This window comes from Jaculus jaculus, chromosome 6 (assembly GCF_020740685.1).
Source record: "Jaculus jaculus isolate mJacJac1 chromosome 6, mJacJac1.mat.Y.cur, whole genome shotgun sequence".
In the NCBI taxonomy this organism is placed as follows: Eukaryota; Metazoa; Chordata; class Mammalia; order Rodentia; family Dipodidae; genus Jaculus; species Jaculus jaculus.
Genome location: NC_059107.1, coordinates 140,646,082 through 140,663,817, shown reverse-complemented (window position 1 = coordinate 140,663,817; position 17,736 = coordinate 140,646,082). Strand labels below are relative to the sequence as shown.

At 38.8% G+C, this 17,736-nt stretch overlaps 1 long non-coding RNA gene across 1 annotated transcript in view; it reads right to left on the bottom strand.

Moving 5' to 3' along the window:
• LOC123461682 overlaps positions 1–17,736 on the bottom strand; it is a 99,156-nt gene that overhangs the window by 66,684 nt on the left and 14,736 nt on the right. Inside the window, exons 2-4 of the long non-coding RNA XR_006637789.1 lie at positions 2,707–2,812; positions 1,739–1,843; positions 854–966 (exon numbers count right to left, since the gene is read on the bottom strand). This is a non-coding gene — a long non-coding RNA (uncharacterized LOC123461682). The remainder of the gene's footprint in view (positions 1–853; positions 967–1,738; positions 1,844–2,706; positions 2,813–17,736) is intronic.

Genomic DNA, 17,736 nt, shown 5'->3' with positions numbered 1-17,736 from the left:
GGGATTATAGTCAGGCAACCATGCTCACCTAGAATTTGCTGGGTGCCAGAGATTGGGACTCAGAGCCTCACAGTTGTGTAGCAACACTTTACTCACTGAACCATCTCCTCACCCCCATAACAGGGTTCTGTATCTGATTGGTAAACGTAAACTTTCTTATGAATGGGGTCATGATAAAAGTCAAATGTAATCTCATAGCATCTTACCTTATCAGTTAAAAGATCCATAATTTTACTCTTTTCAATTATTTTATTAACAATGCAGTGTTATCTTTGTAGTAAAATGCTTGGCTTTTAATTTGGTCAGTCAGGGAATTACTAGGTGAGACAAAGTTTGAGTACAAATTATAAACAACCTTTGTTGTGGAGCCAGTCTGAAAGTTCAGGTTAAGGAAAAAAGAATAAAAATATTCCACTGGGCAATAAGAAAAATAAAATCAATGCCAAGGTCATTAGAGTCATTACCCTAAACTTGCAGAATTTTATATTTTAACTTTACACACAAATGCCCACATCTCAAATTGTACCTATCTCTTGACAAAGTAAAGTAGTAATTTGGCAATTTTCTACTTTAATCATCTATCTGCTCAAATTCATTATAAAAATGACCCACTTACCAAGTCAAAATAATACTACAGAATGTGGAGCAAGGGGTAAAATGTCCAGATGCCACATGGGGACAGATGAGCATGTCATAGTGTGTGAGCAACTTAAACAGTTCCAATTATTCTTTTGCTTATAAAACAATTCCTATACTCTCCATTATAGTCTGCAAAAATATACACGTTGAAGCAAGACCCATTAGCATACACCATTTTCTATTTATGGAAGTCAATTTACAATAAATCTCTTACCTTGTAGAGAGATGGAAGAGCACCGGGCTCATAATAGGATGAGTGATGCATAAAATGTTCTTCAGCTGACTTCCCACGGGATTTATACTTTCCAAGCTAGGTACACTGGCTGCCTGCATGGATGGAATGCTAAGCAGTACCGTAAAACAGTCAAGGACTTAGGAATTTTTATTTTTTCCCTAACTCCGAGAAATCTAGAAGAAAGTGTAAAATAAATAAACAAACAAGCGTGTGTCTAAAAAAAATGCACAAATTAATTGGAAACATACACACTTACATGTGGAAGGTTACTGATAAGATCATATTTCACAGTGAGATTGGATAATAATGTTTTGTAGTTTCTTATAGGTTGTATGGTTTTGCATTCTTTTAACATTCTTCTTGAGAATTTGAATACAAGAACATGCTTCAATCTGACTATATTTCTATTCTTATGACATCTCTTTTGTATACCCTCCACCACCCCCATTCCACTGAGCACCCTCCTCTTGGTTTTTTCATTCTTGTTAAAGATTTAAGAGGGAATCTTTCCTACTATATGACACAAGTAGTACACACACACACATACACACACACACACACACACACACACACACACACACACACTGGTCAATCCAATCTGAATTACAGATTAAATGTCAAAGAATCTTTCTTTTATTTTTCTTTTTTTCAAAGTACCCTGGAAACTTATTAAAAAAGGAAAATCTAAAGAAAAAAATAAATGAGATCAAATCCAACTAAATCTCATTTATTTGTTTGGGAATAATATTACCATTTTTTAAAGGTATAGTTTCAAGTCACAATTATTTCTAATTTAAATTTAGCCACTGCTCTTTGTGTCATACTTCCTCAGGCATGAAAAGGAAAACAAATGACCCTACTCACCTTTGTAAGAATTTCACTGCCAATTCTCCACAGTTCCATGGGGTCCAATAACCCGTGGCCTAGGATTGATTTTTCTGTGACACCTGTAGAAATAGCCTCTCCTTCCTTTCTAACAAAATACAGCAACAAAACATCATGTCGCTTTGGAATGAGTTAGGCATAAACTATTAAGTGCAGCTTTATCCTGTAAGAAATAAGATTTGTATTTTCTTTCTTTTGGGGGGGCTGTATTTCCTGAAAATGTTACTCATTCTTAATTTTTCCTTTTTAAAATATTTTTATTTATTTGACAGAGAAAGAGAGAGAGAGAGAAGGAGGGAGAGAATTGGCATGCTAGGGCCTCCAGCCACTGCAAATGAACTCCAGGCGTGTGTGCCCCTTGTGCATCTGGCTAATGTGTGTCCTGGGGCACAAAATCTGGGACTTTTGGCTTCGCAGGAAAATGCCTTAACAGCCAAGCCATCCATGCAGCCTGATTCTTGATTTCTCTGAGACACTTACAAACTGTTTAAAGATAATGTGAACATCAAGTTTGAGAAGAGTTTGAAGGTAATTTTTGTAGGTTACTTAATAATAATATATCACAAATAGCATTTATTTTTCTGAGGAAACAGACAAATGGTAAAGACCTAACAAAGTTCAAGTCCCAATGCTTAAGACAGCTCCAAAATCCAATTACTTTTTGTATATGAAAAACCACAAGCATGCCTTTACAGTTTGTAGCTTAGTAGGAATGGGGTTGGGGAAGTACGGGGTTCTAGCATTTCAAATCCTAGGAGTAAAGGTGTTAGATTTGGGAATATATTTGTAGCAACAAAGGCTTTGGAAGAGGAGACAAGAACCACCAACCATCCTGCTTTCCTTAAAAGACATAAACACAAGACAAGAAAAGAAAAAAAACAGCCAAGAACTCATATTTCCAGCATCTTTCATACACCTGACTCAAACCTCAAAGGTATTTAAATCACCTTGGAAAGACTTCTTTGGGCATGTCTGTCTATAAGTCTCTAAGCCATTCTGCGCTGAGTGGAGTGAGTGCAGTTGGCAAACCACGTCCTCTGTCAGCCTGAGAACCTGCAAAATAAAAATACAGTGTTAAAAGGAGCATGCCTTTTACACAGGCTTTTCCCAGTGAAAATCCTAGGCAGGAAAGCACAAGGCAGGTCATGTCTCATGATACAGGTGATATCTTGGTTAAAAGTGACATGACTGGGTGGCATTCTGATAGGTTTAGTATTAAGACATGACAGATATAAGCTTGCAAGAACAACCAACCTGCCACAGATATTTAAAACCTTTGGTTTGATGTTCCCATGATTAGCTTTCACAACAATGAGCACTATCATCTTTCTAGTTGATATAAAGTATGCTATTTGTCACATTATTGTCAATTGAAGGCTCTGATTTTATTAGCATGCAAGCATTTTAGCCATTCATCAACTCTGTAGATGTTATTTATTTATTTATTAGTAGTTATTACTTAAAGGATTAGATAATCCAAACTCCAGTTCTCCCGGGAGAAGGTCCATCTTTTATCAGGCCATGTCTACACTGGCTGAGCAAAGCGCTCTGTTCAAAAGGAGAAGCGTCTTTGGCAGCTAGAGTCCACATAGCTGACCAATGGATGCTCGGGCGGTGCTCCTTCACCTAGTCACCCAAGTGTAATGAAATTACTGGGAGTTGGATGAAAATGACCCATGACAACAAAAAAGCATGACATGATAGTTGCTCTAATTTGTTTACAGATAGTTGCTCTAATTTATTTACATAGCAGTCACTTAGAGTTATGACTCAAGGAGCTCCAAGACAAAGAATGCATACACTCTTCACAAAGGGTGGTAAGGTATAGGAATAATTGATGACTCAATATTTGGCTTGCCCCAGTCATTCTTCCCAATCAAGACAGGAGTGCCATTGTTTGTTTGTTTGTTTTTTATCTTTTCTAAGTGTTGTAAGGTATGTGTACAACTCTAAGCTTGTATTTCTGAAGAAAAGCTCTCCAGAGTGCAAAGAGCTGAAAACATCACATTTATTCTTAAAAAAAAAAAAAGTGGGATCAATGGTAGTAAATATTTTGCAGGTAATATTTATGCTTTTCTGATTCACTTTTAAGATTTAGCACCAACTCTGTGCATTCTGGGGACAGTAGAGTGCCCTTAAATCATTCTGAATGTTGAAATTCTTTCAACCATTTTTTAGAATAAAAAGAGGTTTAGCAGAACCGTTCTGCTAATAGCTACTAAATTATAGGCTTTTCCTTCCATCCACCCAAACATACTCCACCCTATGAAACAACAGATATAACACTAATCACCTTTGGGATTTTGCCAACCTTTCCCTTTGGTGAGCTGGCAGTGTTATACCAAATTGCTCTAAAAGCACAAAGCTTGTCTCATCTTTATGAAACCTTTATGGCAGCTTCCTAAGACCCCAGTCTGGGCTGTTAAGTGCTTGCCTGTGAAGCTTGAGGACCCCGGTTCAAGTCTCGATTCCCCAGGACCCACGTTAGCCAGATGCACAAGGGGGTGCATGCGTCTGGAATTCATTTGCAGTGGCTGGAGTTCCTGGCGTGCCCATTCTCTCTCTTTCTGTCGCTTTCAAATAAATAAAAATGAACAAATAAACTAAGACCCCAGTCTGATTACATGAAGAAAGTAGAAGTGAGGACTTAAAAATATGAAAAGCTATCAGAACAATAATTTATGAAACTGTGCATGGTGGCACACGCCTTTAATCCCAGCATTCGGGTGGCAGGGGTAGGAGGATCGTAATGAGTTCAAGGCCACCCTGAGACTACGTAGTAAATTCCAGGTCAGCCTAGGCTAGAGTGAGACCCTACCTTGAAAAAGAAAAAAAAAAAATAGAATAATTTATCAAGTACACTACCAATATCACTCTTAAGATGAATTATCAAGGCCAAACTACACACCTGAGGCCCCTTACCACTTGGCCTTTGTAGATCAGAGTATCTTACACTTTCTGACATATCAAGATTTGGACATTCAAGATAAGCTTTCTGTCAAACTTTCAGTTTGAGAATCATGTAATTTATATGTTAAATTCCTGTGGCTGGGTACAAAATTTCAACTTCTGATGGACATATTTAAACCTTGTTTGATCAATTTTTCACTTACTACTCAAATGTGATAAATCCAAAGACTTCTAGAACATTATAAGAACTGTCTTGTTCACAATAGTTCATCTAACAAGAGTTGCATTTTATACCTTCTTTACCTTCTTAAAATCCTGAGGCCATTCAGATACTTAAAACCACTCCAATTTCATCTTTGTCATGTGTTTTAAGTAGCCAAGTACATCACAAGGATGAAGATGAGGAGCTAGGAGTACATTCTGGTATGCAAATCTTTGTGCATGTAAACTCACTTAACCCCACAACAACCCTATCATATAGGGGCTACTATCCTTATTTTACAGATAAAGAAACAGAATTACAGAGGAAGCAAGTCATTTGCCCTGTATCACATAGCTTCTAAGTGAGGAAGTTGGGATTTGCATACATACACACTGGCTTACTATTGTGTCTACTCTTAGATTACATGGTATTGTGCACACCCCAACCAGGGGTCCCCAATCTGACAGATCAGGATTCCTGGAAGTCTAAATGAAAGGGTGGTTTTGTTACACTGGCCCTTTCCTTCCTATGCTAACAAAATCAGTATGCCTAGAACTAAACTTTGTTCTATGTTCTTACCTAATCACAAGGTCCATTTATCTATTTCTCACTCATAGGAATTTTCTTCCATGTGGAGCAAGTGTCTCAGAATATGTTAGATACTTTTAGAAGCCAAATGCATTCTCCATGGTAATCATTGCAAGATAGCACTTGCACCTCGAAAACCTAAACTTTTGTTTATTTATTTATTGAAGTTGGATTTTGCACTAGCCCAGGCTGACCTGGAATTCACTCTGTAGTCCCAGGCTGGCCTCAAAATCACAGTGATCCTCCTACCTCTGCCTCCAGAATGCTGGGATTAAAGGTGTGCACCACCATGACCAGCAAACTTAAACTTTCAGATGCTTACAAATGTGGAAAATATTACATAATAAAAATGAAAAAGACTGAATAGGACCTCTGAGAACATTAACTTAAGGTTCACGTGTTAGAATCAGACTTCCATGGGGACAAATCCTGATGCTAATTTTGCAAGTTGGAAATATTATTTTACCTTCCTATCACCTGGTTTCTTAATCTATAAAATGGGAATAAAAAAAAAGCTCTACAATTTAGGCTTGTGAGAATCGAGTGATTTAATCCTTGCAAAATGTTTACCCAGTGCATGGCAGGAGTACTTAAAAACACATGCTACTGTCAGGATCACATTGAGTTTATGGGCATTATCCTCCAGCTGTAACCGGACATTAACAATAAAAACTGTAGTTATGGTGCAAAAATTCACGTAACTTTTAGAAAATTCAGGTTGTGGCCATAGGAAACCCTTTCAATGTCAGGGTGGCCTGACTTTAAAATTTTATTATTATGCATAATCATATCTAATTTATTTCTCTTTCTTTTTCAGAAACATAGGCAGATCATGAAACATGATAGAACCACCACCAAAACAACAACACAAAAGCAGACCCAACAATGTTGTTAGAAACTCACCTAACAAACCCACAGTGACTTTTTCAAAATGGTTTTAAGGAACTTAACAAGATTTCTGAATTAAAGCTTTATATCATATCCCAGATTCTAGCGCAGTATTAAGCAAGCCACCTTGATACAATTCTCTAGCAGGAAGACTGCACATCCTGCACGTCTGTTTCCAGATCTTCCCTGCTTCCCTTCTTGAAATGCTTAGGTCCATGCTTAAATCTCACCTCTTTGGATCCATTTGAAAGACTTACAAATGGCTGCACAGAATCTTAAAATAGAGCTTTGCATCCAAAAGGGAGAAAGTAATCAAAGTTTCAGGAGAAGATGACTGGCTGGATATCTATGTGTGTGGCTCTGTTTAGTCAGTGCTATGCAAAAGAAAAGAAAATGCATGGAAACCTTTTCCCTTTCTTTCTAAAATGGGCAACTCCACCAGAGTGTGAAAAGCCCAAAGGCCCAGCAGTAGAAGCTCAGAGGAGCTATTTTGGGTCACTCCCCCAGTATGAAGCACAGCATCTTTCTTTGGACTGCTTGTTACCATGAGACTGGACAACCATTTTCTGGACCCCCAAGGGGCTAGCAAATGAGAAGGCCCTTTGCTTCATTTCCTCCTACCTCGGAGGTGAGACTTTTTTTGGCAACACTGCAAGGATGGAAGCTTTGGTGTATAAAGTTTTGGGTAAAGGGGTTGGTATTTAAGATGCAAACAATAAAAGGAATGGGGGAGGGAGCAAAGAAGTCTCCATTTTGATACCATTCTTTCGCATTCATCTCCATCAATGTCTAGGATTCTCCTCAAAACAAGTAGCTTGCTCCTAAGCTCATGGACCAGAAGGCCTTCATGATGAATTGAGATCTTGGTAGTACTCAGTTTCTTGCCTGCCTACTAGATGATGATGGTGTAGCCTTGAGACCACCAGCTTCCAACAACAGTTTCACTGGGAGGGGCAGTTCAAAGATTGGAAGCTATGGGAGGTTTTGTGTGTGTGTGAGGCTGAAGTGTTAAGGAGAAAAAAAAAAAATTAAAGCTCTTGCTAGAACTTAACTATTAGAAGTAAAAATGGAAAGGTCTGAAAAGACAATAACTTCAGCTAATAAGAACTTTCAACGCCCTCCATAGTGAGTGGGAAATAAGGAGATGACCATGAGCAGCAGCAGAGACCATCTTCACTGCTCTGTGGGAAGGTGAGCTGATGTGGGGCGTCTCTACCTGAGGACATCTCTGTGTCACTGACACACAGGGCCAGGGACGATATGACTTCCATTAGGATCTTTAGCACACATTAGTATCTGAAGCTACTACTGACACCACTTCATGACTCCTCTCCACTGCCTCACCTTCCCCAGGGCATTAGATATCCTTCTCACCAGAATAAACAATTCTTATTTTATTAAGAAGTTTCCATTTTTTTTCTTATTTCCACATAGTTGAGTTTCGTGGTAAGCAACTTAAATCTTTTAACCCATGTTATTTTGAAGAGGATTCTACATATATGAATTCCAACAAATAATCTTCAAACAACAAATGGAAAATTCTCTAAACAAAGACGAGGAGAAAAAAGCGCTGTACCCAGTGTCCCTCTTCCCTGGCCACTCCACCAACTGGTTGTCCTTTCTTATTCTTCATTTTTTTAATGAAAGATTCCACATACAAATTCCACCCAGATGATTTGATTTTTAACAAAATAATTATGAATTAATTCTGATATAAATTTTAATGAGAAAACACTTCAGAGCCCTTCAGATGTTCCAAAGGCAAAACTTATCTTTTGCTGTCGTGCTACTGGAATTTCTTTTCTTAAGAAACCTTAAATGTTCTATCTCAGCTACATTTTACATAATGAAACTATCTGCAAATGAGCAAGGTCGGAGGAGAGAGGACTGGGTGGTTATCCGACCTTGCTACTTTCAACACCCTGCTACACACTTCACAGAATGACAAATCATACAGCGTGACACCCAGCTTGATCATGCCATTATGCAAGGATTGTTCAAAATTACACTCATCCTGGAATGTTGACAGAATTCCTTTCAATATTTTCTCTTTTTTTATTATTAAGTGGTAGTGTCATACTTAAAGAATGATCATTTCCTGGGCTAGTCATCCAATTCATTGAAAGACTAACATTGCATTAAAAATGCTTTTCCCCAATCTTCTCCTACTCTCTCTATTCCCACTATACTTGATATGTCAAGAATAATTACAAGTGGCTTAATAGGTACAGAAGACATTTCTCTTTGTTATTCCTAAGTAGATGAGTGCAGGATTTCCTTGTCTGTAGCCTTATCCTAGCTATAAATTTGCATGTGGCATCAGCAGTGGCTCATGGAAAAATAGAGGTCTGCCTTTACATTTTAAGTTTCTCTAGCTGAGTGGTAGCCTCCCTCGTAATGCTCATTCCCTACAGGTAATTATCAATAGCCCACATGGCCCTCTCACCTTTTTGTGTCACGTTTCATATGCGTGTGTTCAAGTCAGTGACTTGGCTATGCCACTGGTTAATATCAAGAAGGCATTTAGAAACAGGTTTCTGATTAGAATGATATATATTTCTTTAAAGCAGGAAATGATGCTGACATACCATGTTGCTGGAGTTATCTCTTATTTTATACTCTCCAGGGAAGAATGCACCCTGCCTATTCTCTTCATCAGACAAAAGCAAAATTTCTACTTTGAATCCAAGGTTAACGCAGAATTCCAACCCAAATAATCCCTTTCAAAGCTTCCTATTCTCATACATGGCTTTTAATAAAAAAAAAGAAAAGAAAAACACAGTCTTGGTTGTAGGATTAAAACACCAGCTTTCTACAAAACGATGCATGTGTTGGGCCTCTCCCAAGCTGGATGGACTGAAAGGAACACTGGGACACTATTACTTTTTACTGATTATCAGGATTACATGCAGCTGTCTGAATCTCAGATGTGTTCGTTGATGCCACCTCCTAGAACAAGGTTTATGGAAAGCCCTTTAGAGGATCCCAGACAGAAGGAGGCTGAGGGCTGGCTGGGAAGCCCTTGACACAAACTCTGAGATGGGTTTTTGACCTGGCAGAGGCTCAGTGGGAAAAGTTCTTGATGTGAGAAGATGGAATTGCATTTCTTCTCTGTTACTGATGAACTATGTGGCTTCCAGCAAACCACTTGTGTTCCCTGAGGCTAACTTTATTACATGTTGGTAATAATATCTTGTTGTGGGCTTGCAAATGGATCAGAGCATGTATACACCACAGAAAGTTCATGGTAAAGCATCAGGGTAATGTTCACTCAGCATAGTTATTATTATTATTGTTGTTGTTGTTGTTATTATTTATTTGTTTGAGAAAGAGAGAAATAAGAAGGCAGATAGAGGAAGACAGAGAATGGGTGCACCAGGGCATACAGCCCCTGCAAACGAACTCCAGATGCTTATGCCACCTTGTGCATCTGGCTTACGTGGGTCCTGGAGAATCAAACCTGGATCCTTTGGTTTTGCAGGCTTAATTGCTTAGCCATCTCTGCAGCCCCAGCACTGTTTTTCATATTTACAGGTGATCAATTTTTAGAGAATGGCACAGCGGTAAAATCCTCAAAACTACATACTGCATAGATATAAATTACTACCTCTTAATAATTAGGAAGTATTTCACTGTCTTATAGCACCTGAGGGTCATAATGATGATTATCAGGGGATAATCTACTAGAGAAGTGGATTAAATCCAAATGACTCTATAAGTGAGAGCAAATTGTTAAAGTTAATTCATGCTATCCATTTTTAATTCTGCCACATGTCTCCATTTTAAATAAAAATAGCATGACCTCAATAATTTTAAGTTACCTGACCTAAGTGTTTTAATGATTTGTATTCTCTTTAAGTGGATGCTAACCGCAACACATTTCCATTTTATAACATAGCACCAAGCACGACACCCAAATATAATGCCTTCTGGAGATGTGCAAGGCTGCCTCTCTTCTATGTCTCTGACCTGATGTGCCACGTTTAGAAAGAGCAGCAGGAAATAGCTGCAGGGATGGCACATGGAGGAACTAATAAGCTATGTGCTGGCAGATCGACAGACCATCCAAACGATGAAATGAATTAACAGCTGAGGAGGACATTGCAAGCTATATGGCACCAGACATGTGTAAGGTGTTATTATTATTATTACCAGTAATAATCTTAACTCAGTTTACAATGGGCTAGTTATATTTAGCTGGGAAGAGAAGGATTCTTTTTTCAAATGATGACACATTTCCCGTCTGTCATCCAATTCTTGCTCTCTCAGCTTATCTCTCAGCCAGCATGAGTGACACATTCGTCTATCCTTGTTTCCTTCTGTTTTTGTCATAGTTTGACATAGTTGAAATAGATGGGAAGAGCTTGCAGAGAATAAGGCTGCAAGCAAATTCTGAAATTTTAAAAATAGCTATCTCTGAAGATTGAGGCATAAAGGTGTCTGCACACAGGAGGCTAAAGATGGTCTTTGTTAATATGGCTGAAAGCATGTAGCAATTACTGTAAGGAAGGTAGAATATTCTGGAAGCTCAATATCTGCACATTATCTCCACTTGGATGTCATTGTCACAGAAGGGAGATACCTGTCATAATGATCTCCATTTGTGAACTGAGCCCTCTGAATTATTTCCTTCAAATAAAAATGTATTATATCCATGCATGTGCATGTACATGCAGCTATATGATTATGGTTTATAATTATGAATCTACATAGCTATACAAAAATCCATCATATAAGGAGTGAGGACACATTTAGGAGAATGTTGTAAAACTCTGCCATGCTATCAACAATCATTTGACAACTGCTTATAAGTAAAAGTAGATTAATAAAAATAATCACTTCCCTCCCATGGGAAAGATTTTTTTAAAATAAATATCTTGAATTAACTAATACAAGGATCTTTTAAAAAAAAGTTGTAGCACTGAAGAGATGGCTTAGTGGTCAAGGCTTTTGTCTGCAAAGCCTAAGGACCTACATAAGCTAGATGAACAAAGTGGAGTTTTTATTTTTTTTTCCCAGTGGCTAGAGACCCTGGCACACCATTCCTTCTCTGTCTCTCTCCCTCTCCCTCTCCCTTTCCCTCTCCCTCTCCCTCTCTCTCCCTCTCTCTCTCTCTCTCTCTCTCTCTCTCTCTCTCTCTCTCTCTCTCTCTCTCCCTCCTTCTCTCTCTCATAATGAATATATAAAATAAATATTTTAAAACAACTGTTGGAAATATGGCTCAGTCCATAATGTTTAAGGGGGAAGGAGGAAAAGAATAAAATTGGGATATAAAGGGCAACACATTCATAAGTAGAATAGAGAGATTTAGATCTACCACCTAGCATGAAATAATTACATTACATACCTTAAATGGGAAAGCAACTCAAAAACAATGTGGTATAATATGGTCTCACTTTCATTTTACCTACCAACAGAGAAGACTATATGTAGCAATAAGCTTAAGAAACAAGCCGTTTAAACTTGATGTGGCAGCACACACACATGTAATCCCAGGACACAGGAGGTGGAGGCAGCAGGACCAGAAATTCAGGGCCAGTCTTGGCTAGATAGTGAGTTTGAGAACAGCTTGTATTTCATTGTGCTTGTAGTTCAGACAAGGGGAGGGGGAGGGGCAGGGTGGAGAAGTAACCAATCTGTTTTCAGGTGTTCTCTCTGGGAAAGCAAGAGAATCAAAGCCTAAGGGGCAGGAAGAAGTGGGTGCAGCATTCTTTTCTTTAACTCTTTAAATTCCATTCTGGTTGCTATTAGCTCTCTAATTAATTTTTGAAGTAATAAAAAAGAGCTGTCAGTCATGGCTCCTGTTGTACTCAGGAAACCCTGAGTGTAATACGAGCATCCTGTCATCAAGCTTACCTCACAGAACTCTGTAAAGTGAATGTTTTGTGACTCTTAGACATAGCGCCCTTGCTGGCATATGGCCATGCATGTTTCACAAGAACTTCTAAAGCTTCAGCCAGGACACCATGCCCATGGAAATCTTGAATCTGAGGACTAGAAAATACTAGTAAATTCATCTCTTTCTGAACTCACAATCTTAGCCAACACAATTTTCTTCCTGTTTTGACCTGATTAGGTTAAGGCACTAAAGATATAAATTAGAGCCCACTTACTGAAAGACTATCCATAAAAGCATCTAATACAAGTAAAGAAAAAAAAATAAGGGCTGGAGAGATGGCTTAGTGGTTAAGGCACTTGCCTGTGAAGCCCAAGGAGCCAGGTTTGATTCCCCAGAACCCACATAAGCCAGATGTATAAGGTAGTGCATGTATCTGGAGTTTGTTTGCAGTGGCTAGAGGCCCTGGCATATCCATATCCTCTTTCTCTCTCTCAAATAAATAAATAAAATATTTTTTAAAAAACTAAAAGGCCTTACCTAACCCTTATATGTCAAGTGTTAGTTTTGTATATATTCTAAAATTTTCCTCAGAATGGAAGTAAATATTTGCCTTTATTTTTGTGACTCTAAAATGAAAAACAAAAATAGTAAACTAAGTGAGGAGTTGGCAAACTGCAGGCAGGGAGCCAAATGCAGGCTGTCTATCTGTATCAAAAATACTTTATTGAAGCTCAGTCACAGTCAATTGTATATGCATGGCCTCTGCTTGCTTTAGAAGTAATGCACAAGAAATGACAGTATTCACCATATAAACCATACTCTTCAGGAAAAACCAAAAAATTCACTAATTGGCTCAATACAGGATATGTTTGCCAAATTACAATAGGTTAAAAAAAATAGGATACTGTATTGGCAAAGTGGAAGGCACATGTGTGTCTAATTTCCACCTTGGTGTTTACTTGCAGAGAAGCTTGTTTAAGAGGGGGTGTTAATGGTGATTTATGGAGGCATGTGTGTCTTGTTTCCTTTCTGGCACAAGAAGGAACCAAAAGAGACAGTGAATACACTGTTTTATACAACATTTATAGAGGAGGTATCAATTAGAATCACTTTATAAGCAATGCTTTTAATCGGAATGTTATCACATCATATTGCCAAAAGCTGAAATTTTGAGTGGAGGGTGCAAAGAAAGACCTAAATTGAAGGATTACAATCATAACGGTCTCAGTTAATGTCGTTAGGAGTGTTTACATTGTTTTGAACTATTCCCCAATTACTGAATGTCTCAACTTTATCCTAAAAGGGATCTAGTCAAAGAAAAATTAAATTGCTAATGCTAAATTTCTGAAAAACATTTGTGTGGATGGAGCAACAAAGCCTACTGCCAAAGATGCTCTAATTTAATTCTGCCTGGCAATTTGGCTGCGCTTGTTTGGCATTTCATTAACAAGAAATAAAACTCACTTTCTTCCTGAGAAAAGAGCATGTGGAGTATTTTTGGGACAAAACACTCCGTGTGCTACTTCTTCGTATAAAAAATATATTTCTGGGGGCTGAAGAGATGGCTTACTGGTTGTGGTGTTTGCCTGCAAAGCCAAAGGATCCCCGTTCAATTCTCCAGGACCCACATAAGCCACGTGCACAAGGGGGTGCATGCATCTGGAATTCATTTGCAGTGGCTGGAAGCTCTGGTGTGCCCATCCTCTCTTTCTCTCTCTGCCTCTTTCTTTCTGTCTCTCAAATAAATGAACAAAATATATTTTTAAAAAATTCTGAAATGTGGTTAAATAAACTAAAGAAAAAAACATCTTCTCTGGCATGGCAACTGGCCACTCTGGGAAATCCATTACTTACTTATGTGACTATATAGAAGTGGCATAAAGGGCTAGAGAGATGGCTCAATGGTTAAGGCATTTGCCTAAGAAGTCAGGTTTGATTCCCCAGTTTCCATGTAAGTCAGATACACAAGAGGGTGCATGTGCCTAGAGTTCATTTGCAGTGGCTACAGGCCCTGTCATGTCCATTCTTTCTTTCTCTCTTTCCCATTTTCTATCTGCCTCTTTCTTTCTCTCTATTAAATAAAGAAGTAAACAAACTTTTTAGATCAAAAGAAGTGGCATAAAATATCTTTAAATAATCTTCTAAAAAGTTACCAAGGGGGCTGGAGAGATGGCTTAGCAGTTAAGCGCTTGCCTGTGAAGCCTAAGGACCCCAGTTCGAGGCTCGGTTCCCCAGGTCCCACGTTAGCCAGATGCACAAGGGGGCGCACGCGTCTGGAGTTCGTTGGCAGAGGCTGGAAGTCCTGGCGCGCCCATTCTCTCTCTCTCCCTCTATCTGTCTTTCTCTCTGTCTCTGTCGCTCTCAAATAAATAAATAAAAAATTAAAAAAAAAAGTTACCAAGGAGCAATATCATAAAATAATAATGGGATTGATCTGGAAATTGGAAAACTAGATGGCTGTGAATCTTTTCTACTGTGAAGGTCTATACAAGCCAGTAAGTCTTTCTCACATTTTCCAAAGGTAAAATATGACGTATAGTTATTTGAAGAGAAGGTAAAATAGAGCTACAACAAGCTTGTGACACATTTACTACTCCTCTGAAGGAATGGTAGTTAAAATGAAAGGTAAATATACACATAGCATTCTTAAAGGATCAGCTGCATGTCTTGATTATCAGCAGTGGTACATGCAAAAGATTTTTCCAGTTCTGTGACAAATTGTTACTGAAGAAACTAACTTTGGCGAGGGGAAATGAGTTGCTCACGGCCATCAGTAGACTGAGAACCTCATGTGAACACAAATTGGAAGAAAATAGTCAAAATGTATTGGTAAGGCTCACTTAGTTGGAATAGGGCTGGGCACAAGACCCATAAGAAAGATCCTTGGGAAACTGACAGTGTTGGCTTAAAGAAAGGTGAGGATGGGGACAGGAAAAAAGAAAACTGACTTGGAGGTAAATGGAATGTAACTAAAAACAAGTGGGATGGTTTGTATGTAGAATTCCAAGCTGTGGCACATTGACAAAGAGCGAAATTGAAACCAGGAAGGAGTTGGAGACTAACCTAGAGAGGCAAGATAGGATGCAGTTTGGATTACCTCGTCCTTTATGTGGCAACACTGGAGGGTTTTACGCTTGCCATCAGCATGTTCAGTGTACGTTCTATGTTAAGTGAACTTGATGCTGATGGACGACTGCCCATGTCCATGGTGTTGGGGAAAGGCAACAGGACATGTGGCTACAGTTTGAAACAACAGTGGTTGTGATATGGAAACATCATGCATGGATTTAGGACAGAAAATTGACGCGATCTGGCAATACAGTTGGTGTACAAGACAACAGCAATTTACAAAGCAGGATCATAACAACTCTTGGATTTCTAGTTTGACCATTGAGTGGAGGTCAGTGCCACAGGATGAGGACAGGATGAGAAACTAGGGAACAATGGTGAGGTGGGGGAGGGGTGCCAGATGGACAGGGCGGCAGTTGGGCATTCAGGTGTGAATTGCAGGAAAAATGCTTGAGCTACATGTAAAGTTTATGAGCGGTGTGTAGTAAATCAGGACAGTGGACGAGAGCACAGGGAGGCAGTGAATGGGGCTTGAGGAACGAATAAAGAAGGAACCTGTCCTGGGAAGGACTGGTGCCATGGAAGTTAGGGAAGCAAGAGATTTCCAGGATCAAATGCATCAAATGGAGCCAAATATGTAAAGAGCTATAGGGAGAAGCCAAAGAACACACTTGGGATTTGAAATTCAGAAGCCATTAGTTGAGTGATGAGTGGAGGGCAGGCAGCAGATGCTGGCCACTGTAATGTTAAAACAAAGAACGGCCCAGACTACATGTTCGCTGGGTTTTCAAGTGTATTAAATGAGATGAGGCGGAGAGAGGATGGGATGAATATGGAAAGGGACCACGAGGGAGAAAACATCAAGGGCAGGAGCGGCATGGACATGCACTTGGCCATCTGTGCTGGAGTGCCAGACCAGCTCCCTCGGCACAGCTCTCTCCCCTTCCCTCTTCCCTTTGTCCTCTCTGCTAGCCATGACATTCACATCTAAGAAACTTTCTAGGCAGTTGCTCTAGCCCTGATATTGCAGATTTTTCAGTAGGCTGAACATAAAAGAGACAAAGACTCACTGTTTTCTTATTAAATTCTCAGGAAATCAGAAAAAAAAAGATGATTTATTTCTTAAGCAATTAGTATTTGAAAAGAAAAAAAAAAAACACCTTGCATTTCTTTTACACTTCTGTTCACTGCTGTCATAGTGCAAACACTTTATTTTATAATGATGCTTTTATGATACAGAAGCAAGGGCATTATGAACTATCCAACATGAGACCAGGTTTATTGATGAATAGTAATTATAGCACCCATATTTTTGTACAGTTTAGGCTCTTCTACACTAGGAACAGACAGTACAGAATAGTGAAAAGGGACTCATTTGAGTCTGAATAGATTTTGAAGTCTTTTCTTGACTCCATTACTACATAGCCATATGACCTTCTCCAGATCCAGTCTTGATTATAACTATGAAATTAGCTGTGTCCTGATTTCATTGATCGTTTCCTGTTCCACATGTACAGGTAAGGAAAGCTGTGATACTAGCTAAATTAAATATACTAAGAGTTAGAAAGTTAAATCAAAATGTGTTTTGTGGGGCTGGAGAGATGGCATAGTGGTTAAGGCATTTGCCTGCAAAGCCAAAGGACCGAGGTTCAATTTCCTAGGACCCACATAAGCCAGATACACAGGGGCACATGTGTCTGGAGTTTGTTTGCAGTAGCTAGAGGCCCTAGCATGCCCATTATTTCTCTGTCTCTTTTCTATCTCGCTCTGCTTGCAAATAAATAAATATATTTTTAAAAAAATATGCTTTAAAATGTGTTTTGTAAATACTGAAACAAATACCAAGCAGTCTGAAGATCATAAAATCATGGCATATATATCATGAGAGAAATAGCTATTGATAATAATTGGAAAAGATAGTTCTATAATAAAGTTTTTTTTTTCTTTTTCAAATGAAAAGCTCATTTGAATCACACCATATTTTCCTCTCCTTTCAAAGTCCAATACTCAGGGTTTGACAACAATCAAAGCAGGATTGTTCTAGTCTCAGTACACATGCCAGTGTCTCCAAGATCCACATCAGAATGACAATTTCTGGAGACAAATGATTCATTTCTGTTTCTGCTCTATTCACTAGAAGAACATAACCGCAGACAGATTCAATCTGAGCTTCAGTAATACACGCAGTAATTCACATTGGTCACCACACAGATAGCTTCCCTCTGTGGTGTCTCCCCAGACAGTGTTGCATTCAATGGCCTCAAAGAACTCTGGAGTGAGGGGGCAACTAAAAAGTGCTTTAAGCTTTATGTAAATAGAAGTAACACATTCTTGTGATATTGGAGATAAAATGGAATGAAATAAACTGCAAGGAAATATTCTTTCTCTTCTTTTCTCCATCTTGGAGACAAAAGAAAAACCATGACAATAACTGGGGTTGGACTCCTTTCTAGAACTTGCTGGGAGCCGGGATAGTCTCAT